We start from the raw sequence: 9186 nt of genomic DNA, 5'->3' as shown, positions 1-9186 counted from the left end.
AACAATGATGGCTGCAACCAAAAAATAGCCAGGCGTTATGGTAGGCACCTGTAATCCCAGCTACTAGGGAGGTGGAGGCAGGATACTCGCTTGAGCCCAGGAGTTGGAGGTTGCTGTGAGCTGTGATGCCACAGCACTTTACCCAGGGTGACAGCTTGAGGCCCTGTCTTGAAAAAAAAAAAAAGAGCAGCACCTGTAGCTCAAAGGAGTAGGGCACCAGCCCCATATGCCTGAGGTGGCAGGTTCAAACCCAGCCCCGGCCAAAAAAAAGGCTCAGCGCCTGTGGCTCAAGTGGCTAAGGTGCCAGCCACATACACCTGAGCTAGCAGGTTCAAATCTAGCTCCAGCCTGCCAAACAACAACGGCTGCAACCAAAATATAGCCGGGCTTTGTGGCGGGTGCCTGTAGTCCCAGCTACTTGGGAGGGGGAGGGCAGGGGCAGGAGAATTGCTTGAGCCCAGGAGTTGGAGGGTGCTGTGAGTGGTGATGCCATAGCATTCTACCCAGGGCAACAGCTTGAGGTTCTGTCTCAAAAAAAAAAAAAAAAAGGAATGCTTATCTTCTGAGAAATTGAAAAGCTCCAATGTGAAATGCACAGTCTTAAGCAAGAAGCTGCTGGGTCAGCCACTGTCCTGATAGTCATCATGTAGTGAAGGGGAATTCTGCCATTCTTTGATAAGAAATATGCTGGTAGTTTAAAACATGCATATGATTAAACCCCCCACTCCCTAAAGAGAACCAGAAGAAATACCTCTTTAGATTTAACCCCTGAAAAATTAACTGAGAATGAAACAGCGTAGAGATGACAGTACAGAGGGGAGTCCCAAGAACAATGAATCACTGCAAATCTTGAACTTACGTTGAACATGAGAATATGTATCATGTTTTGCTGTTACATATCTATATGTGAAGTCATAAAAATATAAATAGAAACACTTGGGGTCAAAAATGCAATCTCCTTTTGAAATATTTGGGGTATCAATACTTAAAAGTAAATTCTTGAAGTTTTGGTTCTGGAAATGGTGAAGTGGTTTGTATCAGACTAACTCTTCTTCAGGTAATAGTTACATAAACTCTGGACAAACATAAAATGTAAATATTTGAAGGCCCTGGGAAAATCACCAAAGTTAGGTAGAAGTTGGAGGGCATTTGACACTTCAAAAGAGGAAACCCCTCTGGGAGATTTATTTGGTTGATTTATTTTTCAAGAAATTTTCTCATTTCATCTCAGACTAATTTATTGGTTTCCAATCTTTCATCATGCTTTCTTATCCCTTACAGACCCACAAAATACATCTTTATTGTGCTTTTTTATTTTTGAATAATATTTCTGCTGGATATCGAATTCTGGGTCTGTTCTCTATTATTTCTGATAACAAATCAGATTTTATTCTTATCTTTTCCCTCATTTTGTCTGACAATTTTAAGATTTTCTCTTTATTTCTAGGCCAGGTGCAGTGGCTCACACCTGTAATCCTAGCACTCTGGGAGGCTGAGTCTGGTGAATTGCCTGAGCTCATAGGTTCTAGGTCAGCCTGAACAAGAGTGAGACCCCCATCTCTAAAAGTAGCCAGTTTTGTGGCAGGTGCCTATAGTCCCAGCTACTCAGGAGGATGAAGCAAGTAAATGGCTTGAGCCCAGGAGTTTGAGGTTGCTGTGAGCTAGGATACCACTGCACTCTACTGAGGGTGACAAAGTGAGACTTTGTCTCAAAAAAAAAAAAAAGATTTTCTCTATTTCTATTTATGTCTTAGGATCATGCACAAAATTATCAGACAACATCAAGAATTCATTAGGATGAATTTTGACATAACAAAATCCACAGTGCAATAGGCAATATAACGAGAGAGCCATTACATTTTGAAAACTAATTTTATTTTTCTAAATCTATTGTGTGTGTAACTATACACACAATATGTGTGCATATACAGAGGATGCCAAAAAATACATATGCATTTTAGGATGAGAAAATCTGTATTAAACTTATCACTAAAGATGAATACAAGTCCTATCGAGCACCTTGTGTAATTTCAGAAGTCAAATACAACTGAATATTACCATTCTAATTGTGTTTTCTTTTCTTAAAATGTGTATATATATTTTTGGCACCCTCTGTATATAAGTGTATATACACCAAATAGTATAATAAGCTTAGCAGTCCCCTGGCCTACACTTCCCTATCCTATTCCCACTCCTCTGAGACAGACATCTGCAAATCTTCTGAGCATTTCTTGTTAGTATTCACCTCCATACATCTGAACTGCATGTTCATACTGCTGTTTCTTTCCTCCACCGGTATGCTGGGATTGCTTTCTCCTTCTCCTGTGTTAGGGCCTCTTTATTCAGGATCCTGTATCTTCTTTCTTGATTCCTCTCTCCTCCTGGTGGCTCATGGGAGTGTTCACGGGAGGAAGAGCGCACATCTCACACGTGGCACTCACCACAACGCCTGGCTGGTTTTCAGAGGTGGAATCTCACGCTCGCTCAGCTGGTCTCAAACTCCTGAGCTCAAGCGATCCACCCACCTCGGCCTCCCAGGGTGCTAGAATTATAGGCGTGAGCCACCGGGCCTGGCCTGAATCCAAATTTTTGAGAACAAATTATTTTAATAAAGGAATTTATTCTGTGAAGTTTGGGTTTAGTCAAGGGGCCACACCTGGGGATCTAGAGGGCCATGTGTGGCACATTCTCTTTTCTTCAGCCCGAGTGGCCACTTTCTGGTGTCCCTAGAATCATCCGACTCCTGGATTGCATCTGAGTGTGGCAGCTTGAATCAGCTTCCCTCGTTTGCCAGTTATTCTTCATAGTTTGTTTTTACTGTGAAAGGGTGACCACCTAGCTTCCAGGTAAAGGACTTTCCTAATTCACCCAAGATCTGGGCCTTTCATGACTGTGCACGAGTAAACCAAAACCTGAGCAGAAGTTATTATTAAACTGCACAGCGGATTGGACTAAGTCTTATTTTTAATTTATATAACTTAATAGGGAAAACCTTTTTCTATAAAGAAAAGAAACTTTGCATTTAAATATAGATATATTAATAAACACCTCTAAAATCTCAGTGGGAAGCTGTTTAAAAGCTATACAAGTACTAGGGTGGCGCCTGTGACTCAGTGGGTAGGGTGCCAGCCCCATATACCAAGGGTGGTAGGTTCAAACCCGGCCCCGGCCAAACTGCAACAACAATGACAACAACAAAAATAGCCAGGCATTGTGGCAGGCACCTGTAGTCCCAGCTACCTGGGAGGCTGAGGCAAGAGAACTGCCTAAGCCCAGGAGTTGGAGGTTGCTGTGAGCTGTGTGATGCCATGGCACACTACCGAGGGCAATAAAATGAGACTCTGTCCCTATAAAAAAAGCTATACATGTACTTACCCATTAAAGGCTGGGTAGTAATTTTAAAATGTGAAGCTGGTATTTATCTTCCATGCTGAAAAGAATTGCATGGATTTCCTGAGGTTTTTTTTGAACACCACCTCCCCCAGATACTCCCTTGTGACCAAAATAAAAAAATCATGCATCTTAAGAAATTTTTTAAAAATGAGAATGAAAATTGGAATTTCATGAATCACTTGTCTTTATTATGTCCCTCTAGTGCTTTTAAAATTTATTGCAGAGCTCTTGATTTTTTTTGGCGGGGGTGGGGATGGGGGACAGTAACTTGATGATATATCATATTACCGTAAAATCTTCTTCTAAGTCAGTGAATAAAACATATAAACAAAGTTGCTGGGCCTGGAAACATACTGATAAAGATCAGGTCCACAAAGTCATTCTGACAGCCGCAAACCTACTTGAGGTGATATAATTTATGACTTCCTTCTCAGCCGGACAGCTCAGAACTTATTTGTGAAAAGGCCGAAGTGAGTGGAACAGTGTAAACACTACAGGAAGCGGCGGCTCACTGACAGACAGCCCTGGTCTCAGGTTCCCAGCCCTGCCCTGTGACCCTGCCGGACTCCTACAGTCACCCTGCGGGATGTTTTGTGCCTGAAGTTACAACTGAGTGTTTTGGGGTCACTGTCTTTTGCTCCTGCAGATAGGGGCCCTCCTGCTTCTACCTCCAAGCTGTGTGACCTCTATAAGGAAGGTTCAGGAGCACCCCCAGGACTGCAATGCCACTTAGCGAAGACGCTTGGGCACCATTGAATGGCTCTGCCATTCTTGCTCTTGTATCCGTAAAAAGCAACAAATTGTGAACACTGGTAAAAAACCAACACCCTACGTGTGCTCTGGCTTTAGTAGAAAAGCTATTTCAGGGGGATGTGATGTGGTTTCTTTTGTTTGGAGTGGACTGTTGGGAAAAACTCAGCATATTTGATTTGGAACTTTATGCAGATGGACTAACAACTCTCCATTTTTCCTTTCCCTCAACCCCTGGCAACCAGCACTCTACTCTAGGCTACTGAGTCACTTTTAACACCCGTCTATGTGGAATCGGGCAGGATTTGTCTTCTGACTGGCTTAAAATTCACTTAGCATGACATCCTTCAGCTTCCTCCATGTCGTTGCACACAGCAGGAATTCCTTTTCTTCATGGCTGATTAAGACTCCATTTTTGTATACAGCACATTTTCTTTACCGCTTTGTCTGTTGGGGGATGTTTATTTGGATTGTTTCTCATCTTGGCTATTGTGAGGGATGCTGCAGTGGATTTCAGAGTGCAGCTATCTCTGCACCGTGCAACATCCTGGTTTCAATTCTTTCAGACCTATACCCAGAAGTGGGATTGCTGGATCATATGGTAGTTCTCTTTTTAATTTTTAAGGAATGTCCATATAGATAATGAAACATAATGTAGAATTCTGAATGACATCCTGGAACAGAAAATGGGCATACTAAGGAAATCTAAAAGTATGTACATTAGTTAATGATGATATATCAACACTGGTTCATTACCGAGACAAATACACTATATTAATGTTAAGATGTTTAACAATGGGAAATCTGGCTAAAGGTTATAAAACAGCTCTTTACAAACTTTGCAATTTTTCTGTAAATCTAAAATATTCTGAAGTATACTCTATATTCAGTATTTTTAATTCTTTTTTTCTTTTTTTTTTTTTTTTGTAGTTTTTGGCCGGGGCCAAATAACTTAGTGTAAGAGTTTGTTTATTGTGCCATCCCCTCACCATTTCATCCCTAGGAGCAGAATGACAACACAGAGCAACTTCAAATTCTTGGGCTCAGACTTTCTATCATCCCTAGTAGCTGGGATTACAGGTGTCTGCCACAATGCCTGGCTATTTTTTGGTTATAGTTGTCATTGTTGTTTGGCAGGCCCAGGCTGGATTCAAACCCACCAGCTCAGATATATGGGGCTGGTGCCTTAGCAGCTTGAGCCACAGGTGCCGAGCCTAAATTTTTAACTTTTTATTTTAAAATACAGGGTGCACAAAGTTGGTGTACAATTTAAAGTAGTTGCAAACTTAATGGCCACTGTGTGTACCTGACCATAGAATAACATGGATTTAAACCGCAAGGGTCTACTTTGATGCAGATTTTCTTCCACTTCTACCATCCCTAAGACCAACCCTCCTCTTCCCACTGCTTGTAAGCCTCCTCAACATGAAAGCAAAGAATATGAAGACCTTTATTATGTTCCACTTCCACTTAATAAGACTGAGCATATTTTCCCTTTATGATTTTAATACCGTGTTTCCCTGAAATAAGACCTACTTCCAAAATAAGCCCTAGCAGGATTTCTATGCATTTGTTAAATATAAGTCCTACCCAGATAATAAGACCTAGTGAATTCTCAGATGCATTTCAGCACTAAGCAGTAAGGAAGACTGGAATACTGTTTATCTGCCACAGCTCCTTTCTCTGAGCCCTTCGCACTTGCGAGGGCGTGCATGTGGTTACCGTGGTCATAGGCCGCGCACCTGCGAACAGCTAGGGGAAAGGAGTTCCCGCATCACTAGCACCAGCCGCACCAACAAGGTTGGAACCCCTGTCAGGTTCCAGAAGAAGATGACTTAACTGTATTTGAATAAATGTAGACTATTGTATTATACTTAATAAAAATAAGACATCCCCTGAAAATAAGCCCTAGTGTGTCATCTTGAGAAAAAATAAATGTAAGAAAGTGTCTTATTTTCGGGGAAACACAGTAATAGTTTCTTTTCTCTAACTTATTTTAAGAATATAGTATATAATGCATATAACCTACACAATGTGTGCTGTTTGTGTTATCAGAAAGGCTTCCAGTCAACAGGTAGTCATTAAGTTTTGAGGGAGTCAAAAGTTAGACATGGATTTTTCAGCTGTATGGGGAATTGGTGGCCCTAACCCCTACGTTTTTCAAGAGCCAACTGAACTGTAATTATAGATTTATAGAGGGGTGTAAAGAAATGTATGAGGATGTGTGAATCCTTCACTCTGCCTGCCCCAGTGTTGTTGACAGCTTGCATAACTAAAGTATAGTAACAAAGGAATTGATGTCAGTATGATCCATGGCACCAATTCTTTGCACTTACTGGTGTGCTCCTTTCTGTATCCCATTCCCTACCCCCAGAGTTAGCCATTATCCTGAGCTTTGGGTTAAACATTCTTTTAATTTTCATGGCTTTACCACATATGCACATATCATTGTGCAGAAAAGGGATTAACACCACGTATAACAGGCCTGAAGCTGACTACATGGGTCTGCTTGCAAAGGTGCACTCTGGCTTGTGTCTGGGAATCTGGATTTTAGGAATGTCCCTACCATTCCCTGAGATAGGTGGCTCTCTGTACATACGCTGTGTGTGCACACAGTGTGGGTCATGCTGAAACTTGCTTTTCTTTTCTGGCAGTTTTTTGTTTTTTTTTTTGAGACAGAGTCTTACTTTGTCATACCGGGTAGAGTACTGCGGCATCATAGCTCACAGCAACCTCAAACTCTTGGACTCAAGCAATTCTCTTGCCTCAAGCTCCCAACTAGCTGGGACTACAGGCACCTACCACAACACCTGGCTATTTTTAGAGACGGGAGTCTCCCTCTTGTTCAAGCTGATCTTGAACCTGTGAGCTCAGGCAGTCCACTGGACTTAGCCTCCCAGAGGGCTAGGATTATAGGCATGAACCACTGTGCCCGCCTTCTGGCAGTCTTGAATTCAGGTAGGTGCTACCAGGGGTCCTCAAACTTTTTAAACAGGAGGCCAGTTCACTGTCCCTCAGACTGTTGGAGGGCCAGATTGCGGGCCCCGGACGAGTTGGCTGCTAAGTAGGACAGGCAGCAGCAGCAAAAACACCTGGTGGGCCGGATGAATGTCCTAGGCGGGCTGCATGTGGCCCACGGGCCATAGTTTGAGGATGCCTGTCAGCTAGGCAGATGACGTCTACATTGATCTAGTTTCCACTAAAAATTTTGGCTGCTAAGTCACTAACGGGCTTCCCCGAGCAGAAACATGGCACACGTATTGCTGGATTTTCATTGCTGGGGGAAGAGTGGGCTTTAAGTGGCCCTCCACATGAGGGCAAGGGCTGAAGAAAAACTGCACAGGGATTAGTGCAGATTCTGCCTCTTTCTTCCCCTCTAATGGCCTTACTTTCTACATCTTAGCCGTGAGTATAATTATTTTCTGAGTCCTAGGAGTCCTTCTAGTAAATCTCTGAATTCAGGGTGGTCTTGTGAATTCCTGACCTAATCTCTCAACAATGCATTATTTAGTTTTGCTTGTATTTAAGTTTTATAAAAATAGTAGAATACTACATACCATTTTGTGTAACTTTTATATTTCACTCACTATTATGTTTCCAAGGTCAATCTATGGTGTTCATTTTCGTTACTTTGCTTAATCTGTCCATTCTCCTACAAATGACATCTAGGTTGTTTTCAGTTTTTGCTGCTGGAACTATTGTATATGTGAACACTTGGTAGATGCCTCCTGGAGCACATGTGTAAGACACTCTTTAGGGAATTGATTCTCAACCTTGGTTGCGCTTTGAAAGCACTTGGGGATATTTAAATAACACCGACTCCAGGGGCCCACTAGCAGAAATTCTGATTTAATTGGCCTCAGGTGTGGCCTGGGTGTAATTTTTAAAAATGTCTTTAAAAATGAATTTATTGGGCTATAGAGTAATGAGTATTGAGCTTTAAAACTGGCCATGCCAGTTTACACTCATCAGCATTATGTAAAAGTTCTTTTTTTTAACATTGACTTTTTTTAAATGCCAACTGTTTTTTAATTTATTTTTTAAACAATAGCACAAAAATGTTTCAAGGAACAATCGATGACCTTCTGAAATACAGTTAAGCCACACCAAATATGAATTTCTATTAATAACAAAAAATTTTAAGAGAAATAAAAGGAAAAGGGAAAAAAAGAAAAAAGACATGGAAAGAGGAAGGGAATGAGATTTACAGCTAAAAATCACTGGATAGGGGAGGCTTATTAGTTGGATACACTGTTGAAGCCAAGAGTGACATGCGCTTACAATCTTTGTTTTTTAAAACCATTTACAACTGATGTACGGCCCTTGCAGCAGTTATAACGACTTCTTGTGTAAGAGTTCTTGTTCCACTATATCCTTGCCAACATCTCTGTCCAGCTAGTGGGTTTATTTACTTTTCGTATTTACTATGATATGCATATTCATTGTTTTAATTTTTCTATTGTTTTTATCTTTTCATATGTTCGATTCATACTATTCAGAATATTTTCTATATTTACTATATTGATGAGAACATAGAATATAAATATATTGATCCTTTGATGATTATATAAAGAGCAAATATTTTTCTCTACTTTTGACTTATCCTGTCCCTCTATGTCTTTTGGTAAACAGAACATTTTAATTTTTTTTTTTTTTGAGACAGAGTCTTGCTTTGTCACCCTGGGTTGAGTGCTGTGGCATCACAGCTTACGGCAACCTCAAACTCCTGGGCTCAAGTGATCCTCTTGCCTCAGCCTCACAAGTAACTAGGATTATAGGTGCCTGCCACAACACCTTGCTATTTTGCAGAGATGCAGGTCTCATTTTGCTCAGGCTGTTCTGGAACTCCTGAGCTCAGATGATCCCCTTACCTTGGCCTCCCAGAGTGCTAGGATTATAGTCATGAACCACTGTGCCTGGCTCTAGGACATTTAATTTTAATATAGTCTATGGCTTTTCTTTTAAGGTTGGTACCTTTGTTGTCTTATTTAATAAATCTTTACCTACCCTAAAGCCATAAATATATTCTTCAATATACTCTTC

The sequence above is a fragment of the Otolemur garnettii genome, unplaced genomic scaffold, assembly GCF_000181295.1.
Source record: "Otolemur garnettii isolate 467f Iridium unplaced genomic scaffold, OtoGar3 scaffold00026, whole genome shotgun sequence".
Classification (NCBI taxonomy): Eukaryota; Metazoa; Chordata; class Mammalia; order Primates; family Galagidae; genus Otolemur; species Otolemur garnettii.
The sequence above is the reverse complement of the archived record's forward strand: the minus strand, read 5'-3'. Positions refer to the sequence as shown.